The following is a 22,490-nucleotide window of genomic DNA, read 5'->3' on the forward strand; positions in this document are numbered from 1 at the left end:
TATCGGTGTGTATGTTAGGGTTGCTTGCAACACGCAAAATCCGCAGACTTGGGCCCAGATTTGTCTTCAGGCCAGTTTTCGGTGAGTGAGCAGGGGTGTTAGAAACTCGCCTGTTACTTCAGAAAGGAGGCCTGGGTAATGTCAAGTCCTGGACATTGTTTAAAACCCACCATCCTACTTCCGACACCTTCCAAGTGGGAAGCAGCGGAAAATCGCGTAGCCTGCTGACGCCGGACTGGTTGTCGAGACTGTTCTGCATGTGTCTCACAATCCAAAGCGGGTGGTGGGGCAGTCAAAGCTTTACCTGTTGGGCGAGGAAAGTAAAAAAAAGTGAAAGAACTGAAGGGGCTGGATTTTCCGCTTGTTGCCTTCTCTGTTTTTGCCACGGAGCAGCGGCAATGGCAGTGGTGAGCTCTTCCGGGCGGGCAGCCAGCTTCCAGCGCCCGCTGGGGTTTTCGGGGCCAGTTTCAGCGGGGTGTGGAGCATTAAGCATTACCGCCCGGAAGAGGCGAGCCAGTGTGCAACGTCCCTGGTTGTGACACTGGCTCAATTTTTGACTCCAGCGCAATCTGTAACACTCCGTAGAGCGCCCTGCTGGGACCGCCTGTGAAAGCTGGCAGTCCGAGCTGTAGCGGCTGCAGTGAGGTATGTAATGTCAGCCTCAGGTAAGTGAGATTGTTTTTATTTACGATTTATGTTGTGGTGGCATGAGTTACTTATTGGGAATGTTTTTGGTGAGTTTTTTTCAGTTTTTTTTTTCTTCTCCCCAGGTCTCTCTTCGAGCGCTCCGAGGCCAGTTCTTTAGCTCGGGATTTTCGCTTGCTCAGCCGGCCTAGTGCCATGAGAGAGGTATGCACCACCTTCCTTAGCACTCCGCTGCACACTCAGGGCCCAGCTACCCAATTTTGCTGACTGAGGCGTAAACTGTTCCCCGGTGCTATCAGGACCGCCCCGCCTCCATTACCGCCCTGAAATGAAGAAAACTGAAAATGCAGTCCCTTATCTTTTTGGACCTTTTCTGGGCCTGATTCACTTCCCCCACCACTTGACACTCAGCCTGCAGAGTTAAAATTGCAATTGGTGCCTCTGATGCACATTATTGTCAGGGAATATATCCCAGTGTTCTAACAACATTGGAAGCTGTACAGAAAAGAGAGGAGAGACAGAGAAGGAAAGAAAGAGAGGAAAATATGTCACTATCAAAGAGAGTTAGACATGACAATGAGAAAAATGAATGAGAACCAAAGAGAGAGAAAATGTAACAGGCAGAGAGAGCAACACAAAAAGAATTAGAGAAATATAGAACAACAGCTGCAAGAAGAGAAACAATTTTGCGAGTGTTTATTTTTATATGTAGTACGACAGGAGATCAACTTGAGTTCAATAATTTAGTGGCTGCAGTTGTTTAATGAAAAAATTGAAACAGATTATGGGGGAATCAAATTTGATCAGTGGAGGGCAAGAGTGTATAATTACACATTGGTTCATAGCCCCGTAAATTTATAGTCACTGAATATTGATGATAAGTTTGCAGAATCTAGCAAGCTTGAAAATCTTGGAAAGTAACATTTTTGCTCACCAAACTGTCCACTGGAAAATTAAGTTATTTAAAAACAAACCTCTACATTGTATTGAAAGATAAAAATATTTTAAACCTCATCTTTTCGCCTTTTCTTGCAGTTTGCGTCACTGCACCTTTCCTCCATGTTACTCGATGAATAATATGCAATGGTGCAAGACTTCAATATAGGCAGATGCAATCTTGGAAGAATGCATTAATTGAGAATTTTCTAATTACAGGGATTAAGTACACACCAAAGACAGAAAGCGCAATTAAATGACAAGGTCTGTGTTCTAAAACAGAATGATACATATATTAAATACTTTTGATAACTTATACTATATATGACATATATTTAATCAAAATAAAATTATCCAAACAAACCTTATATCATTTTGCCTTGCAGGAATGATTAATGCATATTTTGCATCTTAGCCCCTGGGATTGGCAAATTCATATCCTGGATCTGTGCATACACGGACATAGGAAAAACGAGCTGGAAAATCCGAATATGACAATGCCCTCAGCTAATGAGGCTATGGAGTCAGATCCCATGAAATCGGCCATGAAAAGGAGCATAGTTGATGAACATCATAACCCTATGCAAGCTCTGAAAACTCTTTCCCAGAACATGCAGATGACAGGGGTCATACTGGCATCATGGAAGCTTTATTTTCATTGTTGCAGGCATCCAATGATAAGTCGCTTCCTCTTCCTCTGCAGCCCAGGAGGTCCCAGAGGACAACTTTGAGAGCGCCCTGCATTCTGATCTTCAGACACTTACGCATGGGTTCTGGCAGCTACTCTCTTGGGGCTTTCAAGATCTGGTGAGAAGCACCCCGTTCATCATCCTGAACCTGAGCGCAGGGTCAGTAGCATGGCTGAAGTTGACCAATAAGATGTTTATGTTTCTCAGGTGAGCAGCACATATCAGGGCTTTAAGGCTACTAAAAGAGCATGTTGGGTGCAAGGCTGTCCAGGCAGTTGCACAAGAATTGCAGACCACAGTGGATCCTCCCCAGGACACAGCTGTCATGACATGAGATCCATCTCAGTCTCAAGAGCTTCTTGTATAAAACCAGCAGCTGACCATCTCTCTGCGTTCAGGTGACTCCTGGACAAAACACCGGGATAGACACTAGGAAAGGACATCTAGATACCCAGGGAAATCATGATGACTAGATGTAGATTTAATCATTGTTACTATAAAATAAAGCTGATGTTGCACTTTGAATCATCTCAGCTGTTCAATAAACAGATGAGGTGTCATGAGGTCTGGTAGGTTTGATGTGATATATTTGTTAATGAGGGCCAGAAAGAAAAAAGTTTATGCATGGGGTGAAAAGAGTTGACAGGAAGGCTGTGGTTATGTAATGATGGAAATTTTCAAAGGGCACCACTTTAATGCAAAGGAGAATGTACCACCAATAATCTCCCTATGAAGTTCCCTGGCAGGGAACTAAGTGTTGATGTACGTGAAGCTGAACATCGGGTTCCTGAGCCTCCTCCACAGACTCCATTTGCAGTCCTTTCTGAATAGTTAAGTTGTGAAGGGCACAGAAAGAAACCATGATCCAAGAGACCCAATTGGGAGAATACTGCAGCATCCCTCCAGATCTCTGAAGGTAGAGAAACCTTGTATTCAGAACAACTAAAGAGCCCTATCAATGACCACTCTGGTTAATGAATGGACCTTGTGTTCTGATTTTCTGCTGGGTTTGAGAGTTCAGCAGTCCAAGTAAGATCATGAATCATGGAAGCATAGAGTATGCCTTGTCCTCCAGAAGTCATTCTGACTTCATTGTCTTCAGTGAATGGAGCGTCATTACAATTCCCTGAAAATTTGCCATTTACACTGATGGAAAGGATTTGCTGCAGCTGATCATAGACAATTTGAACACTGAGGGAGTGGAACAAAACCCACTGTGCAATGAGGGTGCCACCTGTTGTCCCCTGAAATTTGGGGAGATCAGCTACTCAAGGGAACTGAATGGCCCTTTCATACTGCTGCCGAGATGTCATCCCAAAAAGATACTGTGAAGATTGTATCACTGACCTGTATGTAGGCTCAGACAGTGTCCTTGGTGATGGTGTAAATGTTCCCAGTTGCACTTTCGAAGGAGATAGTGGCAGCTGTATTTGATATCCACTAGCAGAGATCTACAGTTTGATCCCGACTGGAGATTATTGTGCAGGAAATGGCAAGGTTCATTCAAGGCTTTCTTAGTGAGTCACAGTTCCTCAATCAGTCAATCTTAAACGCTTCAGGGCTTTTCGTGGGGGTATCATTTTTGTAAAGTTTGTTCCTGGGATGTGGCAATGTCGGCATTTATTGCCCATCCCTAATTGCCCTTGAGAAGGTGGTGGTGAGCCACCTTCTTTAACTGCTGCAGTCCATGTAGTGAAGGTCCTCCCACAGTGCTGTCAGGGAAGAAATTCCTTTGTCGTGTCCGAATCTGCTGTCAAGGTTGAAGCTAGGTGGTCTGTCGGGTTTTATTCTTATCATTATTTCTTACAGCGGTTTGTTACAATATGTTTGTCACAATGTCAGGTTAATGTCAACCCATTTTAATGTTGCCTGACTCTCCTTTGTTCCCTTCTGTTTGCCAACTACTTCTTATATATTAAGATTGCAAAAAGGAGAATGCCCTTCAGGATACCCACGCTGCTCTATGTGATCCCTTACTGTGTGTGGGGGCCAGATATGTGCTACTCACTGAAGGATACTGTTATATATGTGGACTTGTATTTACTCTCATCCCCTGGAGTCCCAAGGAATCCCATAATCCCTTGGGAGCACATGTATTTAAGGAGGCTTCACAGGTTGGAGAGGTACTCTGGAGATCTGCAATAAAAGACTAAGGTCACAGTTTATTTTGAGCTCACAGTGTTCAGTCTGACTCTTTCTCCATACATAACAACTGGCGATGAGATACAAATAGCGAACCCAAAGATGCAGAGAACAGTAGGCATCCTGGAAAAATTCTCGGAGGGAGATGATTGGGAAACATTTGTGGAGCAACTCGACCAATACTTCATGGCCAACGAGCTAGATGGGAAGAGAGCGCTGCCAAATGAAGGGCGATCCTCCTCACTGTCTGTGGGGCACCAATGTATGGCCTCATGAAGAATCTGCTCTCTCCAGCGAAACCCACGGAGAAATCGTACGACGATTTGTGCACACTGGTCCGAGAGCATTTGAACCCGAAGGAAAGCGTTCTGATGGCGAGGTACCGGTTCTATGCCTACAAAAGGTCTGAAGGCCAGGAGGTGGCGAGCTATATTGCCGAGCTAAGACGCCTTGCAGTACATTGCGAATTTGAAGGACATTTGGAGCACATGCTCAGAGACTTTTTCGTGCTTGGCATTGGCCATGAAACCATACTTCACAAACTTTTGACTGTAGAGACCCCAACATGAGTAAGGCCATAGCGATAGCCCAGGCGTTCATTGCCACCAGTGACAATACGAAGCAAATCTCTCTGCACACAAGTGCTGCTACAAGTACTGTGAACAAAGTGATGTTGTTTTCGAATTGTAATGTACAGGGCAGGTCACACATACCTGCAGCTGCACGTCAGCAGATGACTCAGAGTCCACCATCAAGGGTGATGAATGCAAGGCCATTAAAACGTTGTTGGCGCTGCGGGGGTGATCATCGTTTCCATTCACGCCGATTCAAAGAGTACGTTTGCAAGGAATGTGGAACAATGGGACACCTCTAACGAGTGTGCAGGCAAGCTGAAAAGCCTGTTAAACCTGCAAACCACCATGTTGCAGAGGAGGACTGATCCATGGAGGTTCACAATGAACCAGGGCCTCAGATAGAGGAGGCAGAGGTACATGGGGTGCAAACATTCAGCACAAAATGTCCCCCAATAATGCTGAATGTTGAACTAAATGGACTCCCGGTGTCAATGGAGCAGGACACAGGGGCGAGCCAGTCCATCATGGGCAAAACGACTTTCGAAAGGTTGTGGTGCAACAAGGCCTCAAGGCCAGTCTTAACTCCAGTTCACACGAAACTAAAAACTTAAACTAAAGAACTGATTTCTGTAATCGGCAGTGCTACCGTAAAGGCCTCCTATGATGGAGCGGTGCACAATATTCCATTCTGGGTGGTACCGGGTGATGGTCTCACGCTGCTCGGCAGGAGCTGGCTGGGAAAGATATGCTGGAATTGGGACGACATCCAAGCACTATCACCCGCTGACGACACTTTGTATGCCCAGGTCCTAAACAAATTTCTGTCGCTGTTCGAACCAGGTATTGGGAAATTCCAAGGAGCAAAAGTGCAGATCCACCTAATTCTGGGGGCGCGACCCATTCATTAAAAGGCGAGAGCAGTACCGTACATGATGAGAGAAAGGGTAGAGATCGAGCTAGACCGGCTGCAACAAGAGGGTATCATTTCACCGATCGAGTTTGTCATGTATTCAACTGTCATTGTAATCCATGTATAAACTGACCTAAGTTATACACCATGAGAACATTGACCACAGGGAGTGAACTTGTGGGAGACACTCCTAACCTGGACTCTCAGGTATAAGAGGGGAAGCTCCACCCATCTTCTCCACTTCAGTACTGGCTAATAAAGGTTACTGGTCACAGAGTGACCTTTTCTCTCGTATGGGCCTCGTGTTCATTTGTACTGTATAGTCAGGACATATTATTGGCGACGAGAAACTGGGATTTAAACCACAGGAGCATGGCCACTAGCAACACAGATGAGAGGTACTGTGTTGGTGATGATTGGGACAACTTTATTGAGAGACTACAGCAAGGTTTCATCACCAAGGAATGGCTGGGACAGGATTCGGCCGACAAACACAGGGCTCATCTCCTGACGGTTTGTGAATCCAGAACGTACTCCCTGATGAAGGACCTTCTAGCGCCAGAGAAGCCAGCGGGCAAGACGTTCGAAGAGCTCAGTAAGTTGATCGGGAAACACTTTAAACCGGTGAGCAGCATATACATGGCGAGACACCGGTTTTACAAGCACCAGTGGCGAGAAGGGCAAAGCGTTCCAGACTTCGTGGCAGACCTCCGACGACTGCCGAGCCTATGTAAGGTCCCAGATGCATGCAGAGCGGAGATGCTGCAAGACTTTTTTATTGAGGGCATCGGGCACGCTGGGGTTTTCAGGAAACTGATTGAGACCAAAGACTTGACCCTGGAAACGGCGGCTTTGATGGTCCAGACATTTATCTCAGGGGAGGAAGAGACCAGAATGATGTTTGACAAAAATCTTGGTTTAAATACAGCAAATGGACAGGGAGTCAACATTGTTAATGCGGCACACAGTTCTCCAAGCAGACAGGAGCAATCGGACATGCCTCAGCATGTAGTCAAACCCAAAGGGGGAATTCCATAGAGACAATGGCTAGCTGAACGGCGATTCATGCCATTGCAAGGGACAATGCAGCCAGTAATGGGGCCATCAACACCTGTCAATGGTGCGCTTAAGGACAGTTACAGAGACAGTCAGAGACGGTCGACTGGTAATGGACTTTTTGTTTCCAACAACGGCTCATGTTGGAGGTGTGGAGGCAAACACAGCCAGAGTTTACAGGTATCAGCAACTGCAACGTCAGCGGTCACTTGGCGCGTATGTGCAGGAAGCCTGCAGCCAGGTTGATGTACGAGGAGGACGGGCCTGATGTAAGCCCTACGAGGCCAAATGGACACTGGGGGAACTCGCTGGAAGCTGAAGTTCAGCGAGTTCATGTGGAGCACATATACAGTTCATATACCAGGAAGCCACCGATAATGATGAAAGTGCTGCTCAATGGCATCCCAGTATCAATGGAGCTAGACTTGGGGGCCAGCCAGTCCCTGATGAGCATCAAACAGTTCGGCAAGTTGTGGGCGTCCAAGGCCAGGAGGCCAAAATTATTGCCGATTGACGCACAGCTACGGACATATACAAAGGAGATCATTCCAGTGTTATGCAGCGCCACGGTAGTCGTGACCCACAAAGATTCGGAGAACAGGTTGCCACTCTGGATTGTCCTGGGGGACGGTCCCGCACTACTGGGGAGGAGTTGGCTTGCTGTCATGAACTGGAAATGGGGCGATGTCAATGCAATTTCTTCTGTGGAGCGAATATCATGCTCACAGGTCCTGGACAAATTTGACTCACTATTTCAACCCGGCATTGGCACTTTCATGGGGACCAAGGTAGTGATTCACTTAAACCCGGACGCCAGACCAGTACACCACAAGGCCAGAGCGGTGCCGTACGTGATGCGGGAAAAGATAGAAGGCGAATTGGACCGTCTGCTGAGGGAAGGCATCATCTTGCCAGTCACATTCAGTGACTGGGCGAGCCCGATTGTGCCGGTGCTCAAGGCAGATGGGTCGGTCAGGATATGTGGTGATTACAAGGCCACCATCAATCGGGTGTCACTCCAAGACCAGTACCCACTACCGAGAGTGGAGGACTTCTTTGCAACGCTATCCGGTGGCAAACTTTTTTCAAAATTGGACCTGACCTCAGCTGACATGACCCAGGAACTGGCGAGTGAGTCGAAGAAGCTGACCACTATCACGACACACAAGGGGTTGTTTGAGTACAACAGATGTCCGTTCGGGATTCGCTCGGCCGCCGCGATCTTTCAACGAAACATGGAAAGTCTCCTTAAGTCGATTTCAAGGATGGTGGTTTTTCAAGACAACATCCTCATCACGGGTTGTGATACTAAAGAACGCCTCCACAACCTGGAGGAGGTGCTGCGCAGACTGGACTGGGTAGGTCTGCGACTGAAAAAGGCGAAGTGTGTCTTCCTAGCTCCAGAGGTAGAATTTCTGGGGATGAGGGTAGCAGCAGACGGGATCAGACCTACCGCGTCCAAAACGGAAGCGATCCAGAGAGCACCCAGACCCCATAACACGCCAGAACTGCATTTGTTCCTGGGGCTCCTGAACTATTTTAGTAACTTTCTTCCCAAATTGAGCATGCTATTAGAGCCGCTACACGTGCTCCTACGCAAAGGTCATGAATGGGTCTTGAGGGGACAGCCAGGAAAGGGCTTTTGATAGAGCACGCAATTTGTTATGCTCCAACAATCTGTTAACGTCATATGACCCATGTAAGAAACTTGTTTTAACGTGCGATGCGTCGTCCTATGAGGTCGGATGCGTGTTGCAGCATGTTAATGCCAAGGGTCAGTTACAGCCGGTAGCTTATGCCTCCAGAAGTCTGTCCCAGGCAGAAAGGGGCTACGGGATGGTAGAAAAGGGAGCGCTTGCATGTGTATATGCCGTAAGAAAAATGCACCGGTACCTGTTTGGCAGGAAATTTGAGCTGAAGACAGATCACAAACCCTAACGCTCCTTTTGACCGACAACAAGGCCATAAATGCAAATGCGTCGGCCTGCATACAGAGGTGGGCACTCATGTTAGCCGCCTATGTCTATACCATTCGGCACAGACCGGGCACTGAAAACTGCGCCGATGCACTCAGCCGGCTCCCACTAGCCACCATCGAGGGGGCAACCGAGCATGCTGCTAAAATGGTCGTGGCTGTTGAAGCTTTCGAAAGCGAAGGCTCACCCATGACAGCCCGTCAGATCAAAGTCTGGGCAAATAAAGACCCGCTACTGTCTTTAGTCAAGAAATGTGTCCTGAATGGGGACTGAGCAGCCACGTACGGGGCATGCCAAGAGGAATTTAAACCATTTCACAGGCGCAAGGATGAACTCTCGATTCAGGCCGATTGCCTACTGTGGGGCAACCGAGTAGTCATGCCCCAGATGGGCAGAGAGGCGTTCATCTGAGAACTCCACAATGAGCACCCGGGCATTGTCATGATGAAGGCAATTGCCAGGTCACGCGTTTGGTGGCCAGGGATAGATGCAAACCTGGAACTTTGTATTCGCAGGTGCAACACATGTGCCCAGCTGGGCAGTGTGCCCAGGGAAGCCCCCCTTAGCCCCTGGTCCTGGCCCGCTAAGCCATGGTTCGCATCCATGTGGACTACGCAGGTCCTTTCATGGGAAAACTGTTTTTGGTTGTAGTAGACGCCTACTCCAAATGGATCGAGTGCGACATTCTCAATTCAAGCACATCCTCTGCCACGATAGAAAGTCTACGGGCAATGTTCACCACCCATGGTCTACTGGACATCTTGGTCAGTGACAATGGCCTGTGCCTTACAAACATTGAATTTAAGGACTTCATGGCTGGAAATGGTATCAACCATGTCAGAACAGCACCATTTAAGCCGGCCTCAAATGACCAGGCGGAACGAGCAGTGCAGATAATCAAACTGGGGAAGCTCAGAATCCAAGGGAGTTCCCTACAAAGCCGCTTATCACGCCTCCTGTTGGCCAATAGATCCCGACCACACTCATTCACAGGGGTTCCACCCGCAGAGCTGCTAATGAAAAGGATGCTCAAAACCAGGTTATCCCTTATACACCCCACCATGAAAGAAATTGTTGAAGCAGGCGCCGGTCACAATGTGACTACCATGACGGGAATGCGAGGGCGCAATGTATTGATGTCAATGACCCTCTCTTTGTCCTCAACTACACTGCAGGGCCCAAATGGCTCACAGGCACTGTGATTGCCAAAGAGGGGAATAGGATTCTGGTAGTTAAACTTACCAATGGACAAATCTGCTGCAAACACATGGATCAAACAAAAAGGAGGTTCAGCAACCCCACAGAAGAAGCAGAGGAAGAAAACATTGTAGAGTTCACTCCACCACAGGTGACCGAACACCGGAACCAAGTGGAGGAGAGCCCAGTCACTGTGGGCAGTCCGGGCAGGCCTGAGGCACCGCAAACAGCAGACACTCAGGCCAGCGCCCAGCAACTGGAGCCCCAACTCAGGCGCTCTACAAGGGAGCGTAAACCACCAGAGAGACTTAACCTGTGATCGCAATAAGACTTTGGGGGGGAGGTGATGTCATGTTTTCAATTGTCATTGTAATCCATGTATAAACTGACCTAAGTTGTACACCGTGAGAACATTGACCACAGGGGGTGAACTTGTGGGAGACACTCCTAACCTGGACTTTCAGATATAAAAGGGGAGGGGAAGCTCCACCCATCTTCTCCACTTCAGTGTTGGCTAATAAAGGTTACTGGTCACAGAGTGACCTTTTCTCTAGTGTGGGCATCGTGTGCATTTGTACTGTATAGTAAGGACATATTAAAGTTCAGCGAGTGGGCCAGTCCTATTGTCCCAGTCCTCAAGGGAGACGGCACCGTCAGAATCTGTGGCAATTGCAAAGTAACTATCTGTCGTTTCTCCCTGCAAGACCAATACCCACTACCAAAAGTCGACGACCTCTTTGCAACACTGGCTGGAAGAAAGCTGGAGGAAGCTGTATCTGACTTCAGCCTACAAGTGGATTGAATGTGAGATAATGTCGGCTAGCACGTCTGCTGCCAATACTGAAAGCCTGTGGGCCATGTTTGCCACACACGGCTTACCCGATGTCCTGGTGAGCAACAATAGGCCATGTTTTATCAGTGCTGAGTTGAAAGAATTCAGGACCCGTAACGGGATCAAACATGTCACATCTGCCCCGTTTGTACCAGCATCCAATGGTCAGGCAGAGAGAGCAGTGCAAACCATCAAGCAAGGCTTGAAGAGGGTAACTGAAGGCTCATTGCAGACTCGCCTATCCCAAGTCCTGCTTAGCTACCGCACGAGACCCCACTCACTCACTGGGATCCCACCTGCTGAACTGCTCATGAAAAGAGCACTTAAGACAAGGTGCTCGTTAGTTCACCCTGATCTACATGAACAGGTAGAGAGCAGGCGGCTTCAACAAAGTGCATACCATGATAGCACAAATGTGTCACACGAGATTGAAATCAATGATCCTGTATATGTATTAAATTATGGACAAGGTCAAGAAAACAACAATGAGAATTTTAAAATCAAGGCATTGCTGGTCCGGGAGACAATATATGTCAGTGGGCACAGTGGTGATGGGTGAATGGGACTGGGTGCAAGTTAGGACTCAGGCAGCAGAGTTTTGAATGAGCTCAAGTTTATGGAAGGTGCAAGGTGGGAGGCCAGCCAGGAGAGCATTGTGGCAATACAGTCTGCATAGCACCACTACAGAGACTCAGCAGCCGATGCAAGTCTTGACTTGCCAGAGGCAACTCTCCTGAAACAGGAACTATTTTATAAGGGGAAGCAAAAGCACCTTAACTTGGTGCTTCAGCTTTCATTGTGTTAATTGTGTAAATTGAACAGCAAAGTCAACCAGAACAAAGGCAGCGTGACCGAGTAAGTATTGTTGAGGAAGTTTCAAAATCAAAACTGATCTATTAACTAAACAATTTGCACCCTCGTACAAATTAAAAGCAGAAACTCGGGCAAAGGTAATTTTTCTTGCCTGTCATTTTGTCAATTTTACATTCACCAGTTCACTGACCAGTTGGTGAGGCTTAATGAATGCCAGAATATAACTCATTAAATGAAAAGGAGAATTTTCCAAATCATTAGGCGAAACATTACCTGAAGTGAAGCATGTAAAGCTTCTGTGGTGTGCAAAAACAGAGCAAAAAAATGCTTTCTTATGTTTTGCAAAAATATCTTTCCTACATTTGCTTCCAAAACAAGTTTATTCTGCTAGCTTCCCAATTAAGACCACAACAGCAATTAATTCAAAACTACTATGAAGTCCTTGTCAGTTATATACTTGGCTTGTAGTGGATAGGATGTGGTCAGCAATACATGTTCAACTGATTGGAAAAACTAAATATATAATAATTAGCTTACCACAATTAAATCTGTAATTTTTAGGGTGTTGTTATACTGCCACTTTCACGTTGACGTGATGGTTTTAGGTGTGCAGTGGCAGTGTAACTCTGGAGCATGAAAGCCAAGTCATGTGATGCCATCTCCACATGTTATGCAGCATATTGTCAGGCTTGATTTTCTCTGCCAAGAGATCTCTTAAGAAACTATACCCTTGCAGCAAAAATGTTATTGTACACATTCCTCACTTGACCCTTTTCTCTATCCTCCTTAATTAAGTCTTGCATCTATGCTATTTCCTTGGTAAGAGGTACATCTTTTCAGTGCTGTTTCTGCTGGGAGAAGCATTGGAATATGATAGGAAATACTTCCCATTCCATGCAATTGACCCATCCCCTCCCTTCTTCTTCACAATGAGGCTCAGCCAGCAAAATTCACCAATCGGCATGTCAGAAAATCAGGCATTCAACCAATTCGCATGGAGCCCAATTTTCTGGGGTACTTTGGAAGCAAATAAAGAGGTTGCCAATGCCTGTAGCTTGCATTTTCTTTCATTTATGGGATGTGGGTGCCGCTGGCAAGGCCAGCATTTATAACCCATCCCTAATTGCCTTTGAGAAGGTGATGTGGAACCTCCTTCTTGAACCGCTGCAGTCTATGAGGTGAAGGTATTTGCAGAGTGCTGTTAGGTAGGGAGTTCCAGAATTTTAACCCAGCAACAATGAAGGAATGGTGATATATTTCCAAGTCAGGATGGCGTGTGACTTGGAGGGCAAGTTGCAGGTGGTAATGCTCCTATTCAACTGCTGCCTTTGTCGTTCTGGGCGGTAGAGGTCGCAGGTTTGGGAGGTGCTGTCGAAGAAGCCTTGGCGAGATGCTGCAATGCATCTTGTAGATGGTACACATTGCATCCACGCAGGTACGCCAGTGGTGGAAGGAGTGAATATTTAAGGTGGTGGATGGGATGCCAGTTAAGCGGGCTACTTTGTCCTGGATGGTGTTGAGCTTATTGTTGGAGCTGCACTCACCCAGGCTAGTGGAGAGTATTCCATCACACTCCTGACTTGTGTCTTGCAGATGGTGGAAAGGCTTTAGGAATCAGGAGGTGAAACACTCGCCGCAGAATACCCAGCCTCTGACCTGCTCTTGTGGCTACAGTATTTATGTGGCTGGTCCAGTTAAATTTCTGGTCAATGGTGACCCCCAGGATGTTGATGGTGGGGGATTCAGTGATGGTAACCTCGTTGAATGTCAAGGGGAGTTGGATAGACTCTTGTTGGAGACGGTCATTGTCTGGCACTTGTGTGGCGCGAATGTTACTTGCCACTTATCAAGCCTGAATGTTGCCCAGGTATGTAACACATGGGTATGGACTGCTTTATTATCTGAGGAATGCATTAACTTGCTCTGCAAACTTCCACCCAGCTTGGACTGCTGATTTAACAGGAAAGTGGCCTTCTGCTCCAAATCAAGCTATTCTACTTTGCTGCACCTCCAGGAGCATTGCTCCCAGCACTCAACTGAAAAGGAGGGTGTCTTCTCCACTGCCCTGCTGCACACATTTTCTAGATACACCCCCTCAGGTTAATTCACAAAACCGATTCACACCCTATTTAATAATGAGCACTAGCCCTTTAAGAGCTGCAATTCTGTACCTCCCAGCCAATCGTGCTAGAGACCTTCCTATATGCATATGGAAAACATGCTCAAGGGAACATACAAAGATTATGGGGAGGAGATTGCCTTGCAAAATTCAGTGAGGCCTGTCCTTCTGCTGCTGGTGCAGGTGAAGCCGCATCATGGGCAAGTGCCAATCTGCGGTATTATGTCAAACAGGCTTTTTACGTTGATACCTCAATACTGTTCTTTCCCATTGAAAAACAATGGAAATGAGTGTCTACATACAAAAGCTTGAGGTGACTTTGCTCCCTTGGTCTCTTTCATTCGCAAGATCAGGCAATGGCAGGTCCACGCAAATATTAATTTGACTCAAGCCCCATGTACATAATGGGAAGTGAAAGGTGTAGAAATGCTGGCACACACAAGCACAATTTTTCCAAGGTTGAAACAAAATGGATTTTGTTTCCTCCGATCATGCACAATGATAAATGGTGCATAGGACCAACAGTTCCTTCTACATCAAGGCCCTTAGGGTCCTGTTTTTATATGATTCAGATTCACATTAACTGTAACAAGCTGTGACGCATTGCCATTTTTGACAAGCAATACACATCAATGACTGCTTGAATTATGGAGCCATATGGCTTGCCCTCAAAAGAAAATCCCAAACAATGTTCAGTGTGGACCGAAATCACAATTGCCGTCTGCGCACCTAATGAAATGGGTACCCTAGATGATTATAAATATTTTTTGATACTTTGTTAATTGTTATAATTTTAGATGAATCCCATCAATGTTGGAGAAGTAAATCTTTGCTGACAATGCAATTATGCTCAGGTCAGGGGTGATCCAGGAGCTATCCCACAAGAGCTGACTCAACAAGGCGATACAGATTGAAATTAGAGACTATGGTTGTACGTACAAATGGCACCATTTTTAATATGAAATAGCATGAAATTGATAGCATAACTCCTGTCCAGATTTGACTTTAGAAAATAAAAGCATTTGCCTTTTAATACTGCCTTGTGCATCCTCAGCTTCATAGTCAATTCAATGCTGTTCAAGTGTAGTCACTGTTATTAAGTAAGCAAACAAGATAGACAATTAGCACACAACAATGAGATGAATGACAAGCTTTTTGTTCCTGGTTATGGTTGAGGATAAATATTGGCCAGGACACTGGGAGAACTACTGTTCTTCAAATAGTGCCATGGCATCTTCTATGTCCACCTGAATAGGATGACAGGGCCTTGGCTTAGCATCTCAACCAAAAGACAACACTTCCAGCATTGGGTTGCCAACTCTGGTTGGACGTATTCCTGGAAGTTTCGTCACATGACCTCCAACTAACCCGCCCCCACACTCACGCCATTGATTGCCTGACACATCCGTCTTCCATCCTCACATGCCATGTCTTCCCACGCTAATTGGAAAGCAAGCAGGGTCTTAGTTACCCGATTTGATGATACTCAACTGTCAGTCAAACAACCCTTTTAAAAATCTTATCTCCGATATTTTTATAACTAATAAATCCTCAAAGAAAATGCAAGAAAATCACATAATTTTTAAAAAATATCCCTATGATTTTTCTGCTGGATTGCTCATTGCAATGTCCTGGAGATTATTCTTTAATTCCCGGGGACTCTAGGACAATCTGGGAGGGGTGGTAATCCAACTCCAGCACTGCAATACCAGAAGAGGCGAGGGCCCAGGGGCAGCACAGGCCAGCCCACACTGCGATATGTGTGCGCACTAGGTACGTGCAGCAGAGCTGGTCTCCAGTCATCTTAGTTAATCCTTGCCACTGGACCAAGACCGAGTTCCGTCAAGCCCGTGTGGTGGCTGGTGTGCAACGGCCACCACGCATTAAAAAAAATAGACACCCTTCAACATGTAGTTCTGGACCTGGAATATTAGGTCCTTCATTGAAACACCTGTGAACTCATTGAACTCATCCCTTTTTGGCGTGGAAGCAAGTCATCTTCGATTCGAGGGACCGCCTATGAAGAAGAAGACCCCTGAATACTGTACTGAAGAGTCAACCGAGACTGGCTGAAGCTCTGGAATTGGGTTTGAACCTATGAATTTTTTTTTTAAAGTGTGAGACTCCCTCATAGACGCTGTCATGTACCATTTGACCCTGACACCTCAGGAGTTGAGCCTGATTGGAAAAAAAAATGCCAACATCTTTGTTGGTCCTTTTGGGGCACCTTATCAAATTACTAATTACTCCAGCACTGCACTGGAGTGTCAGCGGTGGCTCAGTGGATAGCTCTCTCGCCTCTGAGTCGAAAGGTTGTGGGTTGAAGTCCTACTCCAAGGACTTGAGCACAAGGAAATCTAGGCTGACACTGAGGGAGTGCTGCACTGTTGGAGGTGCCGTCTTTCAGATGGGACTTTAAACTGCTCTCTCAAGTCGACGTAAAAGATCCCATGGCACTATTTTGAAGAAGAGCAGAGGCGTTGTCCCCGATGTCCTGGCCAATATTTATCCCTCAATCAACATAACAAAAATAAACAGATTATCAGGTCATTATCACATTGCTGTTTGTGGGAGCTTGCTTGTGTACAAATTGGCTGCCGCGTTTCCCACATTACAACAATGACCACACTCCAAAAGTATTTAATTGGCTGTAGAGGGCTTTGGAATGTCCAGTGGTCATGAAAAGTGCAATATAAATCCAAGTCTTTCTTTTACTAGAGTCTATATTAATATTTTGAGCTGTTTCTTGCCCACTTGTACAATGTTAAAAGAATTACTTGCTGGAGCTAAGCTCTGTGAATGTGTGTCAGCGTATGAGCACAGAGCTCTCTCTTGACAGCTAGGGTATGGCGCGCAGCCCGGCAATACAACAGGAGTCTTAGCTGCATTTCACATCGAACAACAGCGGGCTCTGTTTGAACTCCCGGGCAATGCGAGCGTCCGGCCTGTCCGAACACGGTAGTAGAGAAGTCCAGGCCGATTTTAACGGCCGAGCCTCATTAACATGCCGCTCGGCAAATTCCTGACCAGGACAGCTGAGAATTTGGCAGGATGTGGCCGCCAAAAAAATGGGCCGTCTTTTGTGAAGCCTTGCATGCAGTCAACACATATTAGACAATAGCAGACAGCACGCTTGTGATATCCTGACATGCACTGACTGCACGCAAGGCCTCAGCGGGACCTTTCAAAATCTACCCAAATATTTCATCACAATGAAATGATAACCTAATAGGAAAAGTGACAAGGGAAACTCGAACGGGAGCAAGGCACTCAGCAGATCACTGTGCATGTGTGAGGCACACTGGATTTTGCAGTGTGTGTTTATTTTTTACTACAATCTAAGCAGTTGGGGCAGTTATTTTCTTTATGCGTATTGGATTTTATAAAGAAAGAACTTGCATGTATATAGCGCCATTCATGACCTCAGGACCTCCCAAAGCGCTTTACAGCCAATTAAGTACTTAAAAAAAAAGTGTACTCACTGTTGTAATGTAGGGAACCACGGCAGCCGTTTGTGCACAGCAAGCTTCCTCAAACAGCCATGTAATAATGACCAGATAATGTGGTCTTTTTTAAAGTTGTTGGTTGAGGGATAAATATTGGCTAGGACACCAGAGGGAGAACGCGCCTGTTTTTCAAAATAGTGCCATGGCATCTTTTACGTCCACCTGAGAGGGCAGATGGGTCCTTGGCTTAACGTCTCATCCAAGAAACGACACCTCCAACAGTGCAGCGTTCCCTCAGCACTGCACTGGATTGTCAGCCTTGATATTGTGCTCCAGTGTCTGAAGTGAGAGAGAACACATAAACAAGAACGGCAGAGTAAACTCCTGGAATTAGTGTACCAACATTTGAATAAGGAGGGGGGGAGTCTGGATGGAAGATCTTGACTTTAGATGCTGCTACATCAAGGATGCGGGCTCAGCATATTTTTGGCCCTGAAATTCCGGCCTCCCCGGACCCGTACGGAGTGTGTACAGACCCGGGAAGGCATCGGAAAAGACGGTTTTCGGTGCGCAATGGCTTGACAGACGGCCGCATTTTGGGAGTGAGGACATTCCCACGGCAGAGATTGGGCTATTTGCCCATCTCTTGCCCTGCAAATACAAACATAGAAACATAGAAAATAGGTGCAGGAGTAGGCCATTCAGCCCTTCGAGCCTGCACCGCCATTCAATAAGATCATGGCTGATCATTCCCTCAGTACCCCTTTCCTGCTTTCTCTCCATACCCCTAGATCCCCTTAGCCGTAAGAGCCATATCTAACTCCCTCTTGAATATATCCAATGAATTGGCATCAACAACTCTCTGCGGCACGAAATTCCACAGGTTAACAACTCTCTGAGTGAAGAAGTTTCTCCTCATCTCAGTCCTAAATGGCTAACCCCTTATCCTAAGACTATGTCCCCTGGTTCTGGACTTCCCCAACATCGGGAACATTCTTCCCGCATCTAACCTGTCCAGTCCCTACAGAATCTTATACGTTTTTATGAGATAGAACATAAGAACACAAGAATTAGGAACAGGAGTAGGCCATCTAGCCCCTCGAGCCTGCTCCGCCATTCAAAAAGATCATGGCTGATCTGGCCGTGGACTCAGCTCCACTTACCCGCCCGCTCCCCATAACCATTAATTCCCTTATTGGTTAAAAATCTATCTATCTGTGATTTGAATACATTCAATGAGTAGAGAATTCCACAGAATCACAACCCTCTGGGAGAAGAAATTCCTTCTCAACTTGGTTTTAAATTGGCACCCCCGTATTTTGAGGCTGTGCCCCCTAGTTCTAGTCTCCCCGACCAGTGGAAACAACCTCTCTGCCTTTATCTTGTCTATCCCTTTCATGATTTTAAATGTTTCTATAAGATCACCCCTCATCCTTCTGAACTCCAACGAGTAAAGACCCAGTCTACTCAATCTATCATCATAAGGTAACCCCCTCATCTCCGGAATCAGCCTAGTGAATCGTCTCTGTACCCCCTCCAAGGCTAGTATATCCTTCCTTAAGGTGACCAAAACTGCACGCTGTACTCCAGGTGCGGCCTCACCAATACCCTATACAGTTGCAGCAGGACCTCCCTGCTTTTGTACACCATCCCTCTCGCAATGAAGGCCAACATTCCATTCGCCTTCCTGATTACCTGCTGCATCTGCACACTAACTTTTTCAGATTCATGCACAAGGACCCCCAGGTCCCTCTGCACCGCAGCATGTTGTAATTTCTCCGCATTCAAATAATATTCCCTTTTACTGTTTTTTTTCCCAAGGTGGATGACCTCACATTTTCCGACATTGTATTCCATCTGCCAAACCTTAGCCCATTCGCTTAACCTATCTAAATCTCTTTGCAGCCTCTCTGTGTCCTCTACACAGCCCACTTTCCCACGAATCTTTGTGTCATCTGCAAATTTTGTTACACTACACTCTGTCCCCTCTTCCAGATCATCTATTTATATTGTAAACAGTTTTGGTCCCAGCACCGATCCTTGTGGCACACCACTAACCACCGATTTCCAACCCAAAAAGGACACATTTATCCCGACTCTCTGCTTTCTGTTCGCCAGCCAATTCTCTATCCATACTAATACATTTCCTGTGACTCCGTGTACCTTTATCTTCTGCAGTAACCTTTTGTGTGGCACCTTATCGAATGCCTTTTGGAAATCTAAATACACCACATCCATCGGTACACCACTATCCACCATGCTCGTTATATCCTCAAAGAATTCCAGTAAATTAGTTAAACATGATTTCCCCTTCATGAATCCATGTTGCGTCTGCTTGATTGCACTATTCCTATCTAGATGTCCCGCTATTTCTTCCTTAATGATAGCTTCAAGCATTTTCCCCACTACAGATGTTAAACTAACCGGCTTATAGTTACCTGCCTTTTGTCTGCCCCCTTTTTTAAACAGAGGCGTTACATTAGCTGCTTTCCAATCCGCTGGTACCTCCACAGAGTCCAGAGAATTTTGGTAGATTATAACGAATACATCTGCTATAACTTCCGCCATCTCTTTTAATCCCCTGGGATGCATTTCATCAGGACCAGGGGACTTGTCTATCTTGAGGCCGATTAGCCTGTCCAGCACTACCCCTCTAGTGATAGTGATTGTCTCAAGGTCCTCCCTTCCCACATTCCCTTGACCAGCAATTTTTGACATGGTTTTTGTGTCTTCCACTGTGAAGACCGAAGCAAAATAATTGTTTAAGGTCTCAGCCATTTCCACATTTCCCATTATTAAATCCTCCTTCTCATCTTCTAAGGGACCAACATTTACTTTAGTCATTCTCTTCCGTTTTATATATCGGTAAAAGCTTTTACTATCTGTTTTTATGTTTTGCGCAAGTTTACTTTCGCAATGTAGCTTTCCTTTCTTTATTGCTTTCTTAGTCATGCTTTGCTGTCGTTTAAAATTTTCCCAATCTTCTAGTTTCCCTCTCACCTTGGCCACCTTATACGCATTGGTTTTTAATTTGATACTCTCCTTTATTTCCTTGGTTATCCACGGCTGGTTATCCCTTCTCTTACCGCCCTTCTTTATCACTGGAATATATTTTTGTTGAGCACTATGAAAGAGCTCCTAAAAAGTCCTCCACTGTTCCTCAATTAGTCTGTGTTCCCAGTCTACTTTAGCTAACTCTGCCCTCATCCCACTGTCGTCCCCTTTGTTTAAGCATAGTATGCTCGTTTGAGACACTACTCCTCACCCTCAATCTGCATTACAAATTCAATCATACTGTGATCACTCATTCCGAGAGGATCTTTTACGAGGAGATCATTTATTATTCCTATCTCATTACACAGGACCAGATCTAAGATAGCTTGCTCCCTTGTAGGTTCTGTAACATACTGTTCTAAGAAACAATCCCGTATGCATTATATGAATTGCTCCTCAAGGCTACCCCGTGCGATTTGATTTGACCAATCGATATGTAGGTTAAAATCCCTCATGATTACTGCCGTTCCTTTTTCACATGCCTCTATTATTCCCTTGATTATTGTCTGCCTCACCGTGAAGTTATTATTTGGGGGCCTATAAACTACGCCCACCAGTGACTTTTTCCACTTACTATCTCTAATCTCCACCCACAATGATTCAACATTTTGTTCATTAGAGCCAATATCATCTCTCACAACTGCCCTGATATCATTCTTTATTAACAGAGCTACCCCACCCCCTTTCCTTCTTGTCTATCCTTCCAAATTGTCAGATACCCCCGTATGTTTAATTCCCAGTCTTGGCCACCCTGCAACCACGTTTCTGTAATGGCCACCAAATCATACCCATTGGCAATGATTTGTGCCGTCAACTCATTTACTTTATTTCGAATTCTGCGTGCGTTTAGGTAGAGTGTTTTAATACTAGTTTTTAAGTTTTGACCCTTCCTACAGCCCCTTTATATTCATACACATTGTCCCTTCCTATCACCTTGTGGTTTACACTTACCCCACTCTGTTCTGTTGCCTCCTGCCTTTTGCATTCTTTCTTGGGGTCCTGTTCATCCGTGCTCACCCACTCTAACTAGCTCAGAGCCCTCTCCTGTGTTCCGAATACTCCTCGCATTGAGGCACCGAGCTTTCAGGCTTGCCTTTTTATTACACTTTGAGCCTTTAGAATTTTGCTGTACATTGGCCCTTTTTGTTTTTTGCCTTGGGTGTCTCTGCCCTCCACTTTTACTCATCTCCTTTCTGTCTTTTGCTTCTGTCTCCATTTTGTTTCCCTCCGTCTCCCTGCATTGGTTCCCATCCCCCTGCCATATTAGTTTAACTTCTCCCCAACAACACTAGCAAACACTCCCCCGAGGACATTGGTTCCGGTCCTGCCCAGGTGCAGACCGTCGCTGTTCGAACTACCGCTCCTCCTCCGACGTTGGGCCAAAGTCCCAGGAATTAGAATCGCTCCCTTCTGCACCACTCCTCAAGCCACATATTCATCTGAGCTATCCTGCGATTCCTACTCTGACTGGCACGTGGCACTGGTAGCAATCCTGAGATTACTACTTTTGAGGTCCTACTTTTTAATTTAGCTCCTAGCTCCCTAAATTCGTCTCATAAGACCTTATCCCGTTTTTGACCTATATCGTTGGTACCTATATGCACCACGACAACTGGCTGTTCACCCTCCTTTATCAGAATGTCCTGCACCCGCTCCGAGACATCCTTGACCCTTGCACCAGGGAGGCAACATACCATCCTGGCGTCTCGGTTGCGGCCGCAGAAACGCCTATCTATTCCCCTTACAATTGAATCCCCTATCACAATAGCTCTCCCACTCTTTTTCCTGCCCTCCTGTGCAACAGAGCCACCCACGGTGTCATGAACTTGGCTGCTGCTGTTCTCCTCTGATGCGTCATCCCCCACAACAGTACCCAAAGCGGTGTATCTGTTTTGCAGGGGGATGACCGCAGGGAACCCCTGCACTACCTTCCTTGCACTGCTCTTCCTGCTGGTCACCCATTTACTATCTGGCTGTGTACCCTTCACCTGCGGTGAGACCAACTCGCTAAATGTGCTATTCATGTCATTCTCAGCATCGTGCATGCTCCAGAGTGAATCCGCCCGCAGCTCCAGTGCCGCAAATGTCCTTAAAACTCTT

This window comes from Pristiophorus japonicus, chromosome 14 (genome assembly GCF_044704955.1).
Source record: "Pristiophorus japonicus isolate sPriJap1 chromosome 14, sPriJap1.hap1, whole genome shotgun sequence".
Classification (NCBI taxonomy): domain Eukaryota; kingdom Metazoa; phylum Chordata; class Chondrichthyes; family Pristiophoridae; genus Pristiophorus; species Pristiophorus japonicus.